Genomic DNA, 21803 nt, shown 5'->3' on the forward strand with positions numbered 1-21803 from the left:
GTATTGTAACTATTTGCTGATTTTCTTGTTAGACTCAAAAACATTTACTAAGGAGCACCAACTAGGCACTCAGATGGGATTTTTTTAAAATTAAGTCCCGCATATTATCTAGAAGATTGCAACGCGTTCTAAGTAGAAATTAACTTTTAACCCATCTTTTCTTTACATTTTTAGTTTAGTTTTGTTCTGATTGATTTTGCTGTTACTGTTTTTGGCCAGTGTCAAGGGAGGTGAAGGGGTGGGTGGAAGACTATTGAGAAACAATATCCTTTGATGAAATAACTTTGTGCTCAATAAGCAGCAGAATGTGCCGTTGTGAGCATTCCAGGACATGATGCGAAGACAAAACAACACCTAAGAGCATGAGTATGTTGGTTCTGGAGACATGGTTAGAATATGCAAACTTCTTACACATTTCTTGGCCTGGCTCTGAAATTTATTCAGCTTGGAGAAGAATATAAATGCATAATGAATCCATTCTCTTGGGAAATAATTCTGTCTCACTCGTCAAAAATTTCTTGGATATTATAAATCTTAGCATGATATTATAAAAATGGAGAAAGTAAGTGAGCGTCAAATGGGAAAAAATATCTAGTCTAAAATTAATCTTATGACATATGTGAGCTGTCTCAGTGCTCAAATCCTTCCCACAGCCATACTCACATTTTCACATCTCTAATGAAAGCAGTCAGAGTTCTGGGGGTAGCGACTAAAGGCTCTAATTGCCTTTATGGGAGTACTTCCGTGAGATGATGAAAAAAGTCACAAGTTACAACATAAAATATACTGGAATTTTGTCTTTCATATAAAAGATACAAAAATCCACATTTAAAAAATATGGGGAAACGGCAGGTAATAGGTCTGGCTCTATTCAAGCACTCTGGTGACCAACACTCAAAACAAATAAACTAATACAAATATCACTTCAGAAACTACAAAGAGTGGATTTTAATAGATTTCAGCTATTGAAAAATGTGCAGGAACCACGCAGCCTCCCTCTCAGAAAAATAAGGTGACGTTCCAACACTCTTTGATGTAACTCTTATCATGGGAAATTGACAACTGGTACTTAACTCCATGATAATGACTGGTTGGTATCACTGGTTCACAAATTAATTCTTTCCGTAACATTCTGTAAACTCCTGAACCATTTGTACTTAAAATACACACACACACATACACACACACACACACACACACACACACACAGAAACCCACACCCCTGCTGTTTCATCCTTTTAGAAATGCTGCAACTAACACTGGTTCAAAATCCCAAAACTTTAAACAATTACATTTATTGAGCACTTTCCAAGTGACAAAAATTCTTGAGTTACATAAGTTATGTTTAATACTCCCAAGAGTCTGTGAGGCAGCTACACTTATTTTCATTTTACAAATATAGAAACAAGGGCACAGAATGGATAGCTTTGCCCAAGATAACACATTTGGAATTTGAACCCACATAAATGCCACCAACTTAGACCTGAAATGGAAAATGATTTACCTGCATTATCTACCTGCACTTCCAAAGCTGTCTGATTATAAGCCTGTCCCAAATTTCTGAGGACAGAGCATCTGCAAAGAATCAGACTGAGTTTCCCATTCCCCATACCTGGACTTGATCTGTGAACATCTGAGCCCGGTTATCAGTATTCCCCGTGTTGTATCGTTGCCGATTTGGTGCCCTTTCACCTGTGAATCAGTGCTTAGCCGAGTCCCTGTCACATAGAAGGTACTTAATCAGTATTTGTTCAATGAATGAATACATAAACTAGCTCTCTGCAGCTAATCCCAGCTACATGGAGGAGGGAGGGGCAGTGAGAGGAGAAGGTTAACCCAATTTTGCATGTCATCCTTTGAAACCCAGACTAATTTTCACACTCTGAAGCCCTTCCTTAGCCACTAAGCAGAGTGATTCAAAACTCCCCTTTCCTTGTACACTCTTATATCATCACAGTGTTTAAAAATCTCTGTCTCTCACTGGACAGCAGGGTTTCCAGAGCCTGGAACATAGTAGGATGCTCCATTACAGTTAAATGAACAGGAAATGAGGATAAAATGCCTGCGTCATCAGAGGCAGCAGCAACTGGTGAATTGTCTGAGAGGTGGAATAATCTTAGACAAGAGGGAGTCCAGGGAGCCATCTGGAGCCTTAAGAATTAGAAAGTTTTTATAAAGCAGAGGACATCGATGTCAAATTTAGCACTGAAGACACAGAGACTGAGCACTAAGGGGAAAAAAAGAACAGGAAAGCAAAGACCATGCCACATATACTCACCTCTCTCTCTCCAGGACTCACCCTGAGTCAGACATTTGTCAGCCACTCACTAAATGCTATTATGTGACCACCAAGTGGATTCACTGGTGACTTTGTATAATAGCAGTGTCAATGAAATTGCAATATCAGAGTCAGTGGGTAAATACAGAGATTTTGATGAAGAGCATATGGTGAAGCAAAGTATGTATTCTCCCTCCCCCACTATGCCTAGAGAATCAATAAATATGGGTTGGTTGACAGAATGACATCTGGTCTTTTCTGAAGTGTGTATCTCTGAAAAAAAGACACTGACCACTCAGAACAATGATGTAGGCTATGGAGAAGAATTCCTAAGTAAAGGGGGTAACGAGTCAGACTGATGGTTTGGTCCAGTGCTTCACAAGCATTTTTAGGGAATGACACAAATAAGAAATTATAATATCTACATGATATATTAAGGCAAAAAGACAAGATAGCTAACGGCTGCATGATTTAAGTCCAAGCCCAGGAGATCAGATGGCCCAGACGTCCAATGGCTAAAACAAATCTCTAATCCATTCTCATCATGCAAACTGGGAAGCTCTGGTTTGTATTGGAGGCACTGCCAATCTGTCAGACAGAACTTTTCAAGTGTAAGACACAAATACATTACAAAGTTAAAAAGAAAGAACTTGCACTTATCTGCCATTGAAGATTGCTAGGGAGCCATAAAATTTGAGCAGAACTGGATTGATTTTTACTAGGTACCTAGGATTTTTAAATCCTCTTTGGCCTTCCTTCACTTTGTCCCATGAAAAACACTTTCTCAGAAGTCTTGTTGGCCCATCCTCTAGTTCTTACAGTGTCGCTTAAACAACTTTGTTCTCTTGGTGGTTTAAAAATTTTCATTAGAGGAAATTTCAAACATATTCCACAATAGAAACAGAATACTGTAATGAACCTCAGTCACCTAGCTCCAAAAACTATTAACTCATGACCACTCTTACGCTACCATTTTATTTCCTCCTTTTCAGACATCATATTATTTCATCTGTAATTATTTCATTATATATGCCCAAAAGTTAGGCATTCTTTTTAAAATGACCACAATACTATTATCACATCAAAAAATACATAGCTAACAATAATTCCTTAATATAGTCAAACACTCAGTTACATTCATATTTTCTAAATTTTTAAGCAATTTTTATTTGCTTGAATCAAGATCGTAACATAATCCTGACATTGCAGCTGGCTAATATGCCAATATGTCTCTGAAATCTCTTTAATCTATTCTTTTTAGTTCTTTCAGTCCTTAGTTAAAGATACCGTTTCTCCGGCAGGATTTCTCTCCACAGCCCAGAATATGCTCATGTATTCCTGCAGTGGGCTTTGACATATTCTTATACTGTACTTCCAGGAAATAAGCAATCACGTCCAGGGCTCCTTATGATGTAGGTGTAGCTGCTGCTGGTGGTTTTACTTGACCTGATCATACTTTGGGAATTCACACCTCATCAGCTAGTTTTGTTACTGATATTTTCTATAGGTTTGGGGCTTTGACATTCTAGTTGCTTTTTCATTATTATTATTATTGTTTTGAGCATATTTTGACCATTGATTAATTTTCCTTATTTCCCCTTTTTAATAGCAAGCTCCTTTTGACAACTATTTGGTCATTTTACATGACAAAGAACACATTAGGACACCAAAATGCAGTACCAGTGTTCTTCAAAAATTGCTTATGGAAATATCTTCATTGAATTGCAAAACATAAAGAAAGAAACGTTGCAATTTGTACAAAAATAGAATCTACTCAATCATCCAGCCCATTCATATGCAAGATAAACATGGCATGGTACATATTCTTTAATATTTGACGTCCCTATATCCATGTCCTGTGATGATTTGATTCTCCCAACTCTTTTCTCAATTCAAACTAGGGCAAAACTTCTGCATTAATCATTGTGACGTCAATTGACTTTCACTTTGTTCCAATGCAAGTGTAAACTCAACAGAAAATGGGCATCCAGATAATCTAGAATATTTTATGTCAATTACTTCATATCATCAAACGGAAGATCTAAACATTCTCATTGTACTCATGAATAACCAAAAATAAGTCATTAAAGATCCAAGTATCTATAGATGACATTTTGAGAAATACTGCCCAGAGAAGAGAAATACACAAATATCTGTGGTAGAATACATGGATGACACAATGTGGCAGCACAGTAAGTAGTAAAATTCAAACAGCTCCAGAGAAAACTAGGAACGCACGTATCACCAAAGGCAAACGTCTCTAAAGTGGGAGCAAAGGCTCCCTCTTCCCATCTCTCTTGACAATGGTCTGCTATGGGATGGGGATTGTTAAGCAATGGAAGGGAGGCTGAAGGGAACAAAGATAGGGACATGCATCCATTGTAAAGTTACTGAATCAGCCCAGAGACATCACACAGTCTAACCCCATCATGAGATCAGAAGTTTGTTCACTCTTCTAGAAGATGACCTGGTGTCTCTTTTCTGTAGGTCACCGTGTGATTCTAAGGGACCACAGTTATAGCATCATGATGGCAGGAACATAATTATCTTCACATAAGCTCCACACCAGACTTCAGAGTGTAACTGCATCTCCTGTTTCTCAGTCCCCCTGTTAAGAGGATGCCTGGCAAATAAAATCAGGGCCACAGGAATGGTCTTCTGCCATTCTGTGGTAAATTCTCTGTCCTTCCGTTAACAAAATTGTTTTAAATGTTAAAACAACCCAGTCTTAATCTCTGATTTGCTAGCCACATGATACAGGCACAAGAGAATGCTGTATACAAACTGATAAGAAGGGTCATGTGTTTGTATGAGAGAAGGACGAAAAAACTACAGAATTAAGCCAAAATATTACAACTTAACGCTTTTATACTTTTTATTCCCTTATACTGCATTTAATCAACATTGATTGTCGCATTTTATCCAAGATAATGAAATGTTTCCAAGTAAATGTAATCCCCAATATGTCATCAAGCTGTGTTTCAAAACTGTTTAAAAATCAATCACTTGGAACTTGCAGCCAGAGAGCCTTCACATCTGCTTAGAACTTGGATATACTTTCTCATATAAAAAGGATTATAAATCATGTAGGTACAATGATATGAGAATTACCATTCAGCTTCATGGGGATAAAATAGGCTTTTGTGGGTTGGCCTGTGCACCTAACCACCACTTATAACAAGGAGGTGGCAAGGGATAAACAATGATTATATGAATTCAAATGTTCACAGCTGGACTGAACTCATTTTTAACACATTCAAAGAGGTTATCGGTGACTACAATGAGTTGCCCTGAAACTTAAATTAAAGTTGCCATCCAAGAATGAAACCTTCAGAAAGAAACCACAAATAACAAAATTAGTTCTCAGCAGAAATAACCTATTCCCTGAGGTACATACTGAGTCTGTTTGGGAACTTTATCAAGTCCAAACAAAACAACTGATATGCAAAGCCAGGAAAATATATCCGAAAAGAGAAGAAAAGAAAACTTTACCCTAGACATGGGTATTGTGTAACCTGTTTGCAGAAAGAGAATATGGTTAACAGGGTAGTCTCTGTAAAGTCTCAAGAAAAAGGAAAGTCAAAGATCAGGATCCTGCAAGTTTTTGTAAAATGCTGGAAGGCACCAGTATCTGGTCACTAAGATAACTGACTACAAATATTCATTTATTCTACAAATATCTCTTGTGTATGATATTCTCAACGGTGTTTTAGGCAATAGCGATATCCGAGTGATTAAACCAGGCAAAAATTACGTTCTAGGTGGAATAAAAAGAAAATTGAAAAATTGATAAAGCATTTGGCTATGTTGGATGATGGTCAATGCTACTGAAAAAAATAGATAAAAGAAGGAGAATAATGAGGAGGGAGAGGGGTATAATTCTAAATGGATGATTAGGGAAGACCTAACAGAGAAGGTGATTTTGAATAAAAACCTGCTGATGGTAAGAGAAGCAATGGGGATACCGGATGCAAAAATCAAAGAAGGAGGAGGACAGAGATGCTAAGGCCCTGGAGTGGAAGCATGCCTGGTGTGTCTGAGAAATAGCGAAGCACCACTATGTCTGGAATGCACTGTATGATGGAAAAAAGAAGCAACTGGGGCGAGTCTATGTGGATCCTTGTAGATTACTCCCAGGAGTTCAGCTCTTCCTCCGGGTGAGATGGAAAATCACTGGAGAGGGTTCATATGATCTGACTTGCATTCTAACTTTAGATTACTTTACTTTAGATATTTTATATACTATGCATTACTTTAGATACTATGTCAACATTAAAGTGGGGGAGGAGTGTGCACAGCTGACAAAGGACACAGCAGAGAGAACAGGTAAGGAGCTACAATATTCCAGGCACAGAATAATGATGACAAGCACCATTAACAGTGACAAGCATGGTGGCAATGGACATGATGGCAAGACACTGGACAATCTTGATGGCTGAAATGACAACTTCCTGAAAGACTGGGTGATGTGTAAGAGAAGGTAAGACGCCAAGGATGACTCCGTGATATTTGGCACGATCCACCGGCAAGGCGGGGCTGCAGTTCTCTGAGGCAGGGCAACTTGCAGGTAGCGCATTTGCAAGGCTGACAGGGTTCACAAGACTTTACTGTGGCTGAGGCCAACAAACCCCTAAATGTCTCCATCTCCCCGTGCGTTGATTCCATGCTCACCAGGAAAGGTTTCAGCTGTCAGCAATCCCCTCAGTGGCATTAGGGAGGCAGCACCCAGGATAACAAGTGAGAGGATTTTAGCCACAAGGAAGTTCATCTTCCAACACTCTCCTCACGAGGCTGTTCCATTTACTGCTGGCTTGAGAAGTCTGTACTCATTCTCATATTTGTTTCTCTATATGTGTCTTATTTTCTCTGGCTGCTTTTAAGTATTTATGTCTATCACTAGCCTTTGGCAATTTAATTTTGATGTGTGTGTGGTTTTATTTTCTTGTTTTGCCTATACAAATTAAATAAACTGAATTTATTATTAAAGTCTTAATAACAACAAAAATGTCAAACCCAGATGGCTTCATTGAAGATTTCTGTCAAACATTTAAGTAAACTATAATACCAATGCTACATAAACTCTTTGAGATTTTCTGAAGATGAAGGAACATTTCCAATATATTGTATGAGGCCAGTAGAACTCAGATAGCTTAGCCAGACAATGGAAAACTATGGATCAAAATCCTTCATGAATATAGATACAAAAAAAAAACTCAAGAAATTTTTGGAAATTGAATCCAGCAATATATTAAAAGGGGGTACTGCACCATAACCAAGCAGGTTTTATCCCAGGAATGAAAGGTTAGTTTCACATTCAAAAATCAATGTAATTCACCACATTAATAGAATAAAGTACATATTATCATTTCAATAGATGGTGGAAAAAGGATTCCTAATTTTAAAATATTTTAAAACTCTCAGAAAACTAGCAATAGAAGACATACCTGTCAAAAAGCTCCTTCTATTTGCTGTACACCAGGAACTAACATGACATTGTAAAGCAACTATACTTCAATAGTAGAAGAAAAAACTCCTTCTAACATTGTACTTAATGATGAAAGAATGAATGCTTTCCCTTTAATATTCAGTAAAATACGTAAGGATCCCGATCTCACCACTTCTATTCAACAGTTTAGTAGTAATTCTAGCCATTGCAGCAAGGTGAGAAAAGGAAATAAGAGGCATACAGACTAGAAAGAAATAACTAAATTCCTAAATAATTTAGGGGGAAAAGCTAAATAAAGTTTAACTTAATTGGCTTTAAGATTTAAAGCCAATATTTTAAGATATCAAGCTTATTTCTATATACTAGAAACAAACAATTGGAAAATAAATTTTAACACTATTTTAAATATGAAGAAAGGGAAAAAAGAAATAAAAATAATAAAATAGCATCTAAAACTATGAATTATTTAAAAATAAATTGAGCAATTTATGTGTAGATTTGCACAATGAAAGCTACAAAGCATTGCAGAAAGAAATGTAAAGGTTCCTACATAAGTGGAAAAACATACCATTGTACTGGAATATAAGGCCAAAGTTGTTCAGATGGAAGTTCTTTCCAAATTAACACAGAAATTCAACTCAATCACAAAATCTCAGCAAACTCTTTCGTACACTTTGACAATACAATTCCAAAATATATATGAAAATCCAAAAAAAACCCCAAAAAACTAGAATTGCAAAAACAATTTTGAAAAAATATGTGGAGAAATTATACTGTTGGATTGCAAATTTTACCATAAAGTTACTAATAATCAACACATTAATGGTACTGGCAAAAGGATACAACATAGATTAATGGAACAGATCAGAGAATCCAGAAATAGACCAGGCATATGTAGCCTATTGATTTCTGACAAAGTGCTCAAGGTAATTCAATGGGACAAAGAAAGTCTTTTCAACTAATGATGCTAAAACAACTCATTGTCCATGTGGTGGGGAGTGGATTCATATTCATATCCATATAAACCTCAATCCTTATCTCACCCCATACAGAAAAACTGACCGGAAATGGACCATAGGCCCAAATGTAAAAGCTAACTCTCTCAAAATTACAGAATAAAACATAGGAGAAAACATCTGCTACCTGGACACAAAGATTTACTAGATTGGACAGAAAATCACTAGCTGTTTAAGAAAAAATGTTAAACTAGACTTCATTAAATTTTAGAAGTTCTGCTCTTAAAAATACATCATTAACAAGGCAAGACACAGACTAGGAGAAAATATTCATATTACATACATCTGACAATGGACCTTTATCTGTGTGTAGATACACACACACACATGTGTACACCACACATACATATGTATGCATATATGTGTGTATATATACACGCATACTCTTACAACTCAATTATAAGAAGACAAACAACCTTTTTTAAATGAACAGAATATTTGAACAAACACATCAAAAAAAGATACACAAATAGCAATAAGCAAATAAAAAAAGTTATCAACATCATTCACCATCAGGAAAACATTAATTAAAACCAAAAAGGTATCGCACACCAAATTCACTGCAGGAGTTACAAGTAGAAAGACTGATCATACTAAGTGTTAGTGGTGATGTGGAGCCACTGAAACGCTCGTATGTTGCTGGCTGGTGGGAATATAAAGGGGACAACCACTTTGGAAAACAGTTTGGCAGTTTCTTTTATAGTTAAACACACAGTGATAACATACAACTCTGCAATTCCATGCCTGTGGATTTACCAAGTGTGCCAGTTATCCCAGCTCCATATCCACCCTTCATTGCCTGCTCTGTGATAATACAACTTGATCCTCATGTAAGGGTTTCTCCTTTGCCAGATGGCACAACACGAGGCTTTGTAGTGGAGGGTTCTGGAAAAACCATGGAGAAAGAAGAGGTTTCTCTTTCTGGTTCTGGTGTACTCCCTAAATTAGGCTCTCGCAGTACACACAATTTTCTCCTGAGGTGCCCAGGGGTCAAAAGCATACACACCTTCCAGTGGGCAGCTTCATGTGGCACTCTGTCAGGCAGCGGTGTAGTGGAATGCCACTGTCAGGGCATCTCACCGTGACTAGATTCCCCCAGGACCCAGAGAGCAGCTTCCCTACCAGCGTCACCTGCCAAGCACCTTCATTTAAGCAGCTCTCCCTGGCACCCAGGGAAAAGCATCACTGGCAAGGCAACTCCACTTGAGTGGCTTCCCTCAGCACTCCCTCAGGATGCTTTCCCTTGAGGGCCACTACCTGCCCCCCTCTGAGTAAACGGCTTTTTACTTTGATATCCCAGACAGTGATTCCCCATTGAATGTGGCCATCTAGGCATCTGCCCTTGAACAACTTCCTGGCCCTGCCTCAGGAACCTCTGCAGTGAGATCCAGAGTACACACTGGAATACTACTCAGCCACAAAAAAGAATGAAATAATGCCATTTGCAGCAACATGAATGGACCTAGAGATTATCATACTAAGTGAAGTAAGCCAGAAAGAAAATACCTTATCTTATCACTTATATGTGGAATCTAAAAAAAATGACACAAATGAACTTATTTATAAAACAGACTCACAGACGTAGAAAACAAACTTACGGTTACCAGTAGAGGAAGGGAGTAGGGATTAATTAGGAGTTAGGGATTTGCAGATACTAACTACCACATAAAACAGATAAACAACAAGGTCCTACTGTATAGCATAGGGAACTATATTCAATATCTTATAATAACCTATAGTGAAAAACAATATATATAATGTATAACTGGATCACTATGCTATACACCAGAAACTAACATAACATATAAATCAACTATACTCTAATTAAAAAAGAAAAAGAAAAAAAAATTAACGAATTCACAGAACTGATTAATACATTAATCCCTGTTCACTCAATTTTGGTGACATTGTCCCCCTGAGCTTCCTCAGTGCTCATTATACTGACCACACTGAGTTTCCAGATGTTCGAGGCTAAGGATTTGGTACTGAATGGTAATATTATACTAAAGAAGTTCCATTTTTTAGACTTTCCCTTGATACACTCTCTTTCTGAGTTGTCTCTGTGCTACAATTCCATGAAGGTGGGAATGACAATAAAGAAGGGACAGTGATTGCTGCTGTGTCACTCACACACAGGCCACTGAGAACTTCAGAAAAGTATGGTACCTCACCAAGCCCCCGCACTTCAGAGATGGCCAGTCTGCCACAGCCAGACAGTGACCGAGACACGTTCAGTATGGAGGATGGCTAAGGAAAGGACCCATGGTGGACAAAGTAACAGTTTTCAAAAAGAATCATACATTTATTCCTCTCTTGGTTAAAGACACTTAACTTCACCATCCTAAATTAAACTAATCTGAAGCTTTTCAACCTAGCCTTCAAGGCTCTCCACAATATGGCCCAAAAGTTTCTCCTTTCTACAATTTATCTCCGGTGCCACAACCAAACTGGATTATTTCTTTGTGCCCAAACATGCCCTATGATTTCTCACCTCAGGTTCACTCTGGTCTCCATCTAAAATTCCACAATCTTCCCCTACATCTATTCATTGAAGTATAATTTATCAAATATTTAAATATTCAACCAAGTCTTTGAAGTGCGCTGTCAGTCCCTACAAGCTTTGAGGAGTGCAGAGTTCACGGAGAGAGGCCAGTCTCTCCTCCCCCTGCTCTTCCCTTGTCGGGACTAGTAAAAGAAGCTCCAAAAGACTTGTTCACAGAGATGGGGAAGTCCTGACATCCACTCTGGCTGACTGGGAAAAGACCATGTGGGCGAGCTCTGGTGCCGTCACGAAATTGAGCAAGACGAGGGGGCACACAGCCCCTGAATTTACAGGGATAAGTGACCACAGATCCTGAGGCACTTTTCTGGAAAAAAGACTTCTGAAGCTGAAATGCCCATGGAAGTGGCCAGGCCAGCAAGCGTTAAAGAGATGATGGTACAGTGCATTTTGAAGTACAGGAAGGGAATCCTCTTCTTTATTCTCTAAGACCCTCAGAAGACACTGGAGAGAACCTTGAGGGCTCTCATGGATTCTTCTGATGGGGCCACCCATCCAGAGAAGGGAGATGCAGAACTCAAGTAAGGTTTGACTTCCCCAATCTGAATGGGGTCCTTGGATATAAAGGGAGCAGAAGGTGACTAGTGCCCACCAAAAAATCCACATGCCCAGCCCCCATGTGGGCATCCCTGCACATCCACAGAGGCCTACAGGATTAGCCAGACCCAGGACAGACCACGGTGACAGCAAAGGCATTTCCAGCATCACCAACATAAAACCAGTTTTACTGCAAGATCTCTGTTTCCCTATTCCTTCATCCTGCTCACCTTTCCCAAATCCAAAAGAGCTTAACCTTGAAGAGTAAAGTGGAAAAGGCAGGCGTGCCTCACCCCTACAGTAAAGTCAGGGTTACAGCTCTACCCCTCACTATAGGAGGGGGCTTTGACCCAGATAAGAGGATGAAGTTTTTAAGTAGACTAAACTGAATTGCAGTAACTGAGAATGACTGGAAAGCTACAGAATCTATCCAAGGTATTGTTAAGGGACACTAACAGGGGTTTCACATAGCATGGTTAAATATTTAGACTTGAAAAAATAAAGGTGTTTCATATTTATACTGCAATGAATATATGTTCCTCAACAAATCATTTACAATTGTTGGCAGCTGCAGAAAGAAGTACGTTGTATGCGCTCACTTCTGAAAACTGCAAAGGATGCTATGCTGGAGATGATGTTGAATGCTGAGATACTTATTATCCAGAGAAGGAGAAATTGTTTGCAATACTAATTTAAAACAATTTGTCATGTCATAGAAACCCAGAAGACAAAAATATTAGGTGGATGGGGGAGAGCAGAACTCTCCACTGCAGTCGCAAATTTCAACAGCTGGGACCGTCTAGGCTTATGGTTATCACAGTGTATGTCAAACTACAGACCACTGAAGTGATACAAACTTAAGAACAACTACTCCTAAACCAAGCTGCTTTACAAATTACCTTCACCTCCAGATTCCTTAATAATTCTATAATAAAAACTGGTCCACTCTTCTGCTTATGATTCTGGAAAGCTGTCCAACTGGTCACGCCATCTTACATTTTGAGACAAGAAGCCACAGAATAGAATGCCCTCTGTCTTCCCCTTGCTTCTCTTTATCTCTCTTTTGTAGTTGCTGCTCTTTCAAGTAATATGGTCGGGGCTGGTGGTTACGGGGGGTGGAATAAACAGCATGTTAAAGAAAGCAGCCCTTTTGGTTTTGGTCACTAAGCAGGCTTGGAACAAAACTCTTGTGATAAGAGAGATTATAAGAAACCCAAATCATTTGAGCTTTTGTTTTGTTTCCACTTTTTTGCATTTCAAATCCAACACAAAATGAGTCTGTAAACCATTATCAGCTGCCAAGTTAATAGTAGTGAGTAAACCAGTTTAACTGGAAAGCTTCCATTTGTCAAAGGGAACACAATGGTCTCTAAGCTGCTCGTCCTGAGAACATATTTTTTCAATACCGTTAGACTCATCATCGAGGCAATGCCAGACACTCCCGTGTGTACAACCTTTCTTCCTCTTCAAAAAAGGATTTGTGTTTGGACTGCCTGGTTAAATTGCAGGCTACCTGAACGCATAGAAAAAATTTCTTTCTCAATTTTGTTATCCCCTAGAGCACCAGCACAATCATTAGTGTCCAATAAACACTCCTACGCTATTGACGGCTTTTGCCATCCTGCCCACAAGGCCTGAGTCCACATTTATAAAGCAAGTTATGAATGTCAGATGTCATTCTAGACGTACCAAGTATTATGATTATATATTGAAGATGCGGATAAGAGATGTTTGAGATAAATGCAGTTAGACGGTACTTTGTTTCCCTCAAGACCAAACAGGAAGTAAAAACCAGGAAAAAATAAACTCAATTACCTGAGACAAACAAAAAAATCTAACCAAGCCATCCACTCATATAGGCCTTATATAGCAACTTTGTTACCAGAATTGTCTATAATTGTCTTATTCCCTCTTGGGTCACATTCTAGAAACAGGCAAGTAATATTCAATTTCACCATAAATATACGTAGAGATATGCTATTTTTAGAATAAATATTTTTAACTGAGAGGAAATTTTAAATTATAGCTTTATATATATATATCTTTAACCTTTAAAAACTTGGAAGAATGATATGTTTGGGTACAAAACTTCTTATTTGCAAATGTAAGAAGAAAAACAGCTTGGGAAACATATATATTCTCTCTGTCAACATCCACTGATGTAAAAATAATCCAACTAAGTAATTAAATGTATGTATTTTCTCACGAACTTTTAGCCTTACTTTTCAAGTGGAGATATACTAACAAACATGACCCAAGTCAGACAGCTACAAGGAGGAAAAGCTGAAAGTCCTAAATGCATGTCATGTTTAACGTTAACGTGGGGGCGACTCCTGGCCACCGATGGCTTTAGTAGTGGGAAATTTTCATGGGCTCTCTTTGCAGCATACCTTAGGGAAGCAAAGGGCAAAGTTTCCCATACAGGAATTAAGAGGATCTAGCCTCCAAGGAGTGAAGGCAAATGATAGAGGAGAAGCCAGAAAATCAGTCTTAAAATAGCTTCCTTAGGGATTTTCCTGGGAACGTTCCTAAGGGGTCTGAGTTTATTTCCAAAAGTGAGGCCTTCCCAGCCTCACTTTTGCTGGCGACTGTGCCTGAGTCTAATTTCAACATGACCTATTCTCTCCATAATTCCTCAGTGTAGTCCCAGGTCCTTCAGAATAAATCCACAGGTCCATGGCACAACAGATACGGTTCTTTAAGAAATGGTCTCCATCTAAATCTCCAGTCTCATCTTTCCCGTCTCCCTCACCCACACAGCTCCTAGGAATCTAAGCATTTCCCCAACAACCATGCACTTTCAGACACCCATGCCTATGTGTGTGCAATGCCCTCTGTCCGGAACCCTTTCCTCTACTTCCTTCACTGCCTGGCATGGCTCCCATGCATCCTGCTAGATGCCACCCATCTTCCGAGGAAGCCAACGTCTTTTCTGTGAAGTTTTCTCCAACGTACCTCAGGTACTTCGCATACAACTCTACTTCCTGTATGGGTAAACTTTCCCATGTAGGAATTAGGGAATCTAGCTCCAAAGAGAAAAGTCACATAATGGAGGGGAAGCCAGCAAATTAATCTTTTAAAATATCTTTCTGAAGGATTTTCCTGGAACTGTCCTAAGGGATCTGCGTATGTTTCTTAGTACACGTGTATACACACACACACACACACACACACACACACATAGCGTTTGACTGTGAGCTCCTTGAAGGCATAGATTTACTCTTCTCTGCCTCTATTCTCAGTGTTTTGCACAATGCTTGGCAGGGAGTGGGTCTTCATTTATGGATTCAGCATTTACTGAGCACCCACCAAGTGGTAGGCACCATGCCATCTTAGAATGACAAGTCAAATGAACTTGACCCTCAACTTTATAGAACTTACAATCCAGTAAATTTCAATAATTAAATCATATTCCTTATTAGGGTTTGCTTAAATATTTCCCACTCACAAGCCTTTGTGCATGCTGATCCTTGTGCCTGGAATAGCCAACTCTCTCCTCCCTCCATATTTGGCCAAATTCAGTTTGTCCTTTGAAATCTAGCCCGTATCCCATGCTCTGAAGCTTTACATAACTGATCTCATCTACATTGACTGCGATAAGGATTAAACTCACTACCATCTTCCCTTCCTCATGCGATTCATCCTCCTGACTATCTTATTACTGCCGACAGCAACAGCCCTCCTCTCAGTGACCCAGGTGCAAAATCCCTGACTCATCTTTGCCTCTTCCTTTGCTCATCAGCTGTCGCATCCTGCCTGCCGCTTCCGCCTCTGCAATGCCGCCCAGACCTGGTCCCTTGCTTTTGTTCCCACTGCACTTACCTCCATTCAGCCTCTCCTTACTCCTCACTAGTCTGTTGCTCCAACAGCTCTCTTTCTTTGTCCCTCTTCCCATTTCAATGCATCCTGTTAAGCCTCGGAGTTCTATTATGGCTCTATTTATTTCCCCCTCGTTCATAAACCATCATAATACTTCCTCCCTACCTCACAGAAAGGCTCAGGCTCCTCCCTTAGCCCTGCGCTACTTCTCTAATCAGTTAGAGGTTTACGTCAGGTGAACAATGTGCCACAAACGTGCCTTTAGCCAAGGTCTTTGCTCCTGCTGCTCCCCCTCTGCTCATCTGAACGATTATTAAATCCCACCACAACCTTGGTTCCACACCTTTCACAAAGCCTTTTTCCGACTGTTCCCTCCAGCTCCCTTCCCCACAGATGACAGAGAACTCTCCTTCCCCAGAAGCGACACGGAATTTCATGGCAAATTGTAATGCAGTCCATTCTGTCCTATGTTTTAGCTGTTCGTGTGTTTATTGCACCACTCAGACTTGAGAGAGCTGAGAGCCACTTTATGGGTCAGCTTACAGTGACTCCTCTGTTTTCTCATGCACTGTTTCACATCTGAATTATAATACTGGATCACAACATTCTGATGATTTGTTTCTGTCTCTATTTCCTATACTACAGCAGTTCTTAATGTTGAAAGACCATATATTATTTTTTAGTGTATTTTTGTGCCTGGCATGTTGTCAGTGCTCAATAAATATGTCTTGCATGGATGGATTAACACAATACTTTAGAAATATCTTCTTAATACATCAACGAGAATTAATAATACATTTCACTTATAGCCAGTATAGTCTTAAATATAGCTTCTCTCTAATTTTCCTTGGTGTAAGATTCATCTCCATGGCTACACTGAAATGGGAGATCAGGTTGATTTAGTCTTTGGGTTTCAGTTTGGGTTCTTTGAAGAAAGATGTTGGTATACACTTCATGATTCCCCCTTGTTACAACAGTTCAAAATATATAATGGTTATCAATAAATGTCCAGTAGCTACTTGATGGGTTAATTATTTGATTAGTATAGTAAATGGGAATTTCTCTTGTATAATCACAAGTTGAAAGTTTGAATCCTTAATTTTAATCTCCTGAATAAAATTGCTGCATTGTTACACTAAAGACTGTTTTTCACAGTATAATAAACTTTAGAGATAAATTAGACCAGAAATTAAACTTGGGTGATAGAAGGAAAATTTGGGTGTAGACTCCTGAGAAACTATTAAAGGTTTTCTCCAGGTAAAAATATAAATTCTCAAACATCCACATATCATTTTGTACACCATTTCAAGTCATTCAAGGCCTTGAGGTCATTTGTGACTTCAGATTAATAAACCTTCTTTGACTCCCATGCTAAATATCAGATTCAACAATGGTAGGCACTTGCCCAAGATCACACAGGTACCTTACCCCTAGACCCCTGCTTTTTCTACTATACTGAGCGCTAAAACACAGAAATGTTTATTTACATATAAACTCTAAAGTGCAATGCTATTATTTGAATACTGTTAAATAATTTGCATCCTAGCAAGTTCAAGAGATCCTACACCTGTGTTTTCTTCCATTTACAAAATTTCAGAGGAGCCCAAAAATGATTCAACTTAGTGATTCCAAAATCTTAGTTTCTCACCCTGGCAACATGTATTTGATTCAATGCAACAAGCAAATACTGACTGCTTTTTATGAATTGAGCTTTGTGCTAGGTGCTAAAAGTACAGAGATGAATAATACACATACAAAAAACAAAGCTAGTCACTTCATCCTTGGAGCCAGGAAGCGTGTCTAATTCATCCAGTGCCCAGCACAGGGCTTGGGAACTAACCAGTACTCACAAGGTTTCTGTTTAAAACAGTATAAGAAGTGGTACATGCTCTTAAACAGCTCGTGTTTTCTTGAAAAATTTTTTCACCATTATTTTTATTTTCCTAAACTGAATCATCAATCTGTTGGCTTGCTTTAGTTTTTTAGTATCATTAATGCTAATCCTAATTATGAAAAATTCTAGAGACAAATCAACTAAACTTTTAAGAGGTTATAATAAAAGTACAAGTATTCATTAAAAAAAAATCAAGATAATGTTTTAATGTCCTAAGAAAATCATTCTTTTTAAATCCAATTACTTGCTATTTTTGTATCAGGTTTAAAAAGCATAACTATATGTCTCTCTTTTTAAACTTTTATTGTTTTAATTATTTAAAATATGCTACATTGAATATGGCTTCTTGGTTTAATTTACAATTTGTTTTGAGGAATTTACATGCATTTGCTTCTATTACAACAATAGAACATATTATATTCTACTATAACATGTGGTATATATGTGTGTGTGTGTGTGTGTGTGTGTGTGTGTGTGTGTGTGTGTGTGTGTGTGTGTGTGTGTGTGTTTATACCTTACCATATTTGTTGAGGAATAATTAACAAATAGAACTATTTTTTATTGTAAATGGGATCATTTCTTTTTCAGATAATTTCACTGTTAGTGTATAAATCCGCTACTGATTTTCATATGTTAATTTTGTATCCTGCAACTTTACTGAATTCATTGATTAGATGTAACAGTTCTATGGTAGAGTAATTAAGATTTTGATACATAAAATCATGTCATCTGCAAATAGAGACAATTTTACTTCTTTCTTGCCAATTCTGATGCCTTTTATTTCTTCTTTCCTGATTGTTGGATTATTTACTAACTGAATTTTAAGGACATGGTTAGGTTTCACAGGTTAGCTTTTTATTAACTTTGATGATCATCTTTTTTTGTTTCATGTATTGTAACGAGCACAAACACTACCTTCACTTTGCTTATTTCTTTTTTTTTTTCTATATTTAAAATTACAGAAAAATATATGTCTAACAAAGAACTCAGACCTAACCTTGGGAAGCTGAAGGTAAAAAGTACAGGGATTTTAGTGGAAGGATTTTAACTTCAGCTATTATAGTTACTTCCAAATCCTAAAGGACAGAGCAAAATTTCATATCTTACATATGCCTACTGTACAAGTCACTAGTTACAACTAGTTTTCTGAAATAAATCATTTTCCCTAGTACAACCTTTTTAAGCTCATCATTCAACACAATGACATTATACAAAGCATTGATTAGCTTCAAGGTCTTTTTTGGTTGCACAAAACCTTTGCTTGCACTTGTCATTTTTAAGCAACAGAGACCTAAGAGCTTATAAATCAGTAGGAATGATTAACATTAGAAGAGCTTTTCTAAAACTCCAAGGAAAACAGGATTTTTTTTTCTGCCTTTCTTATTAACAGAAAAAGAAAGTAAAGGAATGAAAGCAATTAGAGTCACCTGGTATTTTCAAGTCATCTCCCAGGGCTAGATCAATCATCAGCGCTATATGCTCCTGCAATAAGGAAATGGAAAAGAAAAAAAATTCAATGATCTAGAGGAAGAAGAAAGAATCAGTGGGACCAAGCTGTAGGTTGTACAAAACAAAATTATTTCTAAATTAGTCACCTTATTAAATCTCGAAAGTATGTGTTTCTGCTGTAGCATTCACTTCCACATAACCTCTAATTTCATCCCCTAAAATCAGGAAGCAAATAAATTTCTTGTCTCTATGTATTTTTTTTTATGATCTAGAACGCAAAATAGCAAAAATATCAATAGAACATCTTACCCGTTAAGAAAGATGATGTCAAGTGTTAGGCACTTTAAATATAAAATTACATATAGCGGATTCACTGGCTAAAGATACATTTCTAATTTGAACAGAAAAATTAAGAGAGAAAAAAAAACTCTTCACACAAGTAACTGTGCATATCTCATCTAGCTACAAAAAAGGTATTTGATTTTTATAATGATGTTTTATATCCAAACAGAACAAAAGGCATCACAATAGTACACGTTTGCAGTTTGGGGGAGGGTATAGCTCAGTGGCAGAGCACATGCTTAGCATGCATGAGGTCCTAGGGTCAATCCCCAGTACTTCCATCTAAAAAATAAAAGTACACTACATTAGTGTAGTGTACATTAGCTCAAAACAAAATCATACCCCAAAAAGGGTGCCCATCTGTTTTGACCTTACATCTGGTCCTCAGGCTACTGTAGGAAGCTAGCATATTAGAGACGGTATCTTTATCCCTGTGAACCAAGTTTGAGAAATACTGTTTCAAAAACTGTCCATTTAGATGTGATAAGCACCTTGTCCTTTATGTAAATGAGTATTTTATGTAGATTATAAAGAAAAATGCAGATCGTTTTATTCCTTATATATGTCGGTCTAGGATGTCCATCATCTAGTAGCTTTATGACAAAGACTTGCTGCTGGCTAATACATTCAATCTAGAAAAGCCTACGATAAACACTTTCAGCAGTGGCCTCTTTAATAATATAAGCAAATTATACGCAGAAAATACAGTGGAAACTTTGGAAAGTATTTTCCCTGAGTTCTGGAATCCTCTTTTAGAATCAGCATTTTTTACTGCTTCTGGTCCCATGAAGACTCTAAACAAGGCAAATGGTCTCTCTTATATGAACAGAGAACAGAGAATGGAGGGTCAAGCAAACTCCTTTATTTCCATTAAGCCCCACCCTCTTTCTTTCTACCACAGATAACCCTTGAGGCATCGCAGTCTCAAATATACAGAAGGAGAAAAATCACCTCTTAGATTATGAGAGATCGAGATGGAGAAAGAGAGCAACAGTGATAGAAATGTAAGATGGGAAACAAAAACTGGAAAGGAATAGTGCAAGAGCTTAGGCCGTCCCGCGTAAGCACAGAACGCTAGAGCAATTAGAAGCCCTAGTGATCACCTTGGTCTAATCACTTACACCTAAAAAACGAGATTCAGGGAGGTCAACTGTCTAGTGGAAGGGTGACTGGCTACCAAACAATGGATTATAGCCCATGTCAAACGTAAGCAATATTACGTGGGAAAATGGCTATTCAACAAAATCAAAGGAATACTAGGACCAGGCAACTAACTCAGTGGAGTAGGGCTGACCGGGTACAGCACATCAGGACACTGGGACATGGTGGGGAGGGCGGTGAGCTGGAGAGTGTACGAACCATCCAAAGAGGATAGAAGCACTGAACTCAGGTGGATTTTCGCCTTGCAGGAATACAGGTCTAGTGTTACCAGATACACTGAATTTTCAAGAGAAGTCAGAAATCCAGATTTCAGGTCAAAATCCCCTGATACTTAATTATTGGAGACTAATTCAAGTTTTTTAACTCCCAGGCAGACCTAAAATAGCTGCAACCAGACACTGCCTACGGACTGCCAGCTCATGAACCCTCGTCTCCAATCCGAATGTCCTCAGAAAACATTTTTTATATGTGCTCAAACCAGTCAAAAGGTGCTGTCTCTACTGACTTCATTAAGATCACCAGTAGATTTCAGGCTACGGAACTTTTCAGTGAAACCTCTTTAAGATGGTTGGTCTGATTTGCCTTCAGTTCCCCTTGCTCAGCTCTCTCTGATGGCCTCCTAATTGCACTGGCTTCTCTGGACTGACAATCCACTTCACAGCCTTATCTTCTTCTTTGAGTTTGCTGAGACTGAGTTTTGGGGATTAAAGTTTATCTGAGTTAAGACTGTATCTCTTTGCCCCAGAAATCAGCAGTCCTGCCTGCCAATTCAATTGCCTTTAAAACGACAAGCTAAGAGAAGATGTCAAATTTTCTTCAGGAACTTGTAAATGGCTCAGAGATTGCTTTGGAAAGATGCCTTTGGAGGACTGGGAGGGATAACTCCTGTCTGTACACTGAATGACGTTACGTGCCATTTCCTAAGTGCTGCCTGTATAAAACAGCCCCAGCCGGCCCAGCCTAGAGAACAGAGAGCAATTTCAGCCTCATCAAGACCTTCCCACTCATGTTCCCTGGTTTCTCTCATCTTGCCTCTTTTAAACTTCTGTTGGCCCTGACATTAATCCATTAAGTAAATAAACATTTACTGAGAACCAACAACAGTGAACATAACAAAGACTGCACCCACACGGAGCTTAAATTCTAGAGGCAGAGAGAGATACAGATGGACACAGTGGGGTGCTGGTAAATGTTTACCAAGCTGTTCTCCAGGGTCTCCTGGAGAAAAATGGCTAAGATTACAGATAGGGTTACGGTTAGATTCTGACTTGTAGTGTTCAATGATTCCTGTAGTATAAATA

At 38.4% G+C, this 21803-nt stretch overlaps 1 protein-coding gene across 2 annotated transcripts in view; it reads right to left on the reverse strand.

Annotated features, from left to right (window-relative positions):
* The window catches only part of PDE4B (phosphodiesterase 4B), a 461796-nt gene that overhangs the window by 404502 nt on the left and 35491 nt on the right, over positions 1-21803 (reverse strand). Inside the window, exon 2 of one of the 2 annotated variants that reach the window (XM_072974268.1) lies at positions 18978-19032. The exons of the other annotated variant lie outside the window; for it this stretch is intronic. The gene's annotated coding sequence lies outside the window, so the exon portion shown is untranslated. The remainder of the gene's footprint in view (positions 1-18977; positions 19033-21803) is intronic. 2 annotated transcript variants of the gene reach the window in all.

Source organism: Vicugna pacos, chromosome 13, assembly GCF_048564905.1.
Source record: "Vicugna pacos chromosome 13, VicPac4, whole genome shotgun sequence".
Classification (NCBI taxonomy): domain Eukaryota; kingdom Metazoa; phylum Chordata; class Mammalia; order Artiodactyla; family Camelidae; genus Vicugna; species Vicugna pacos.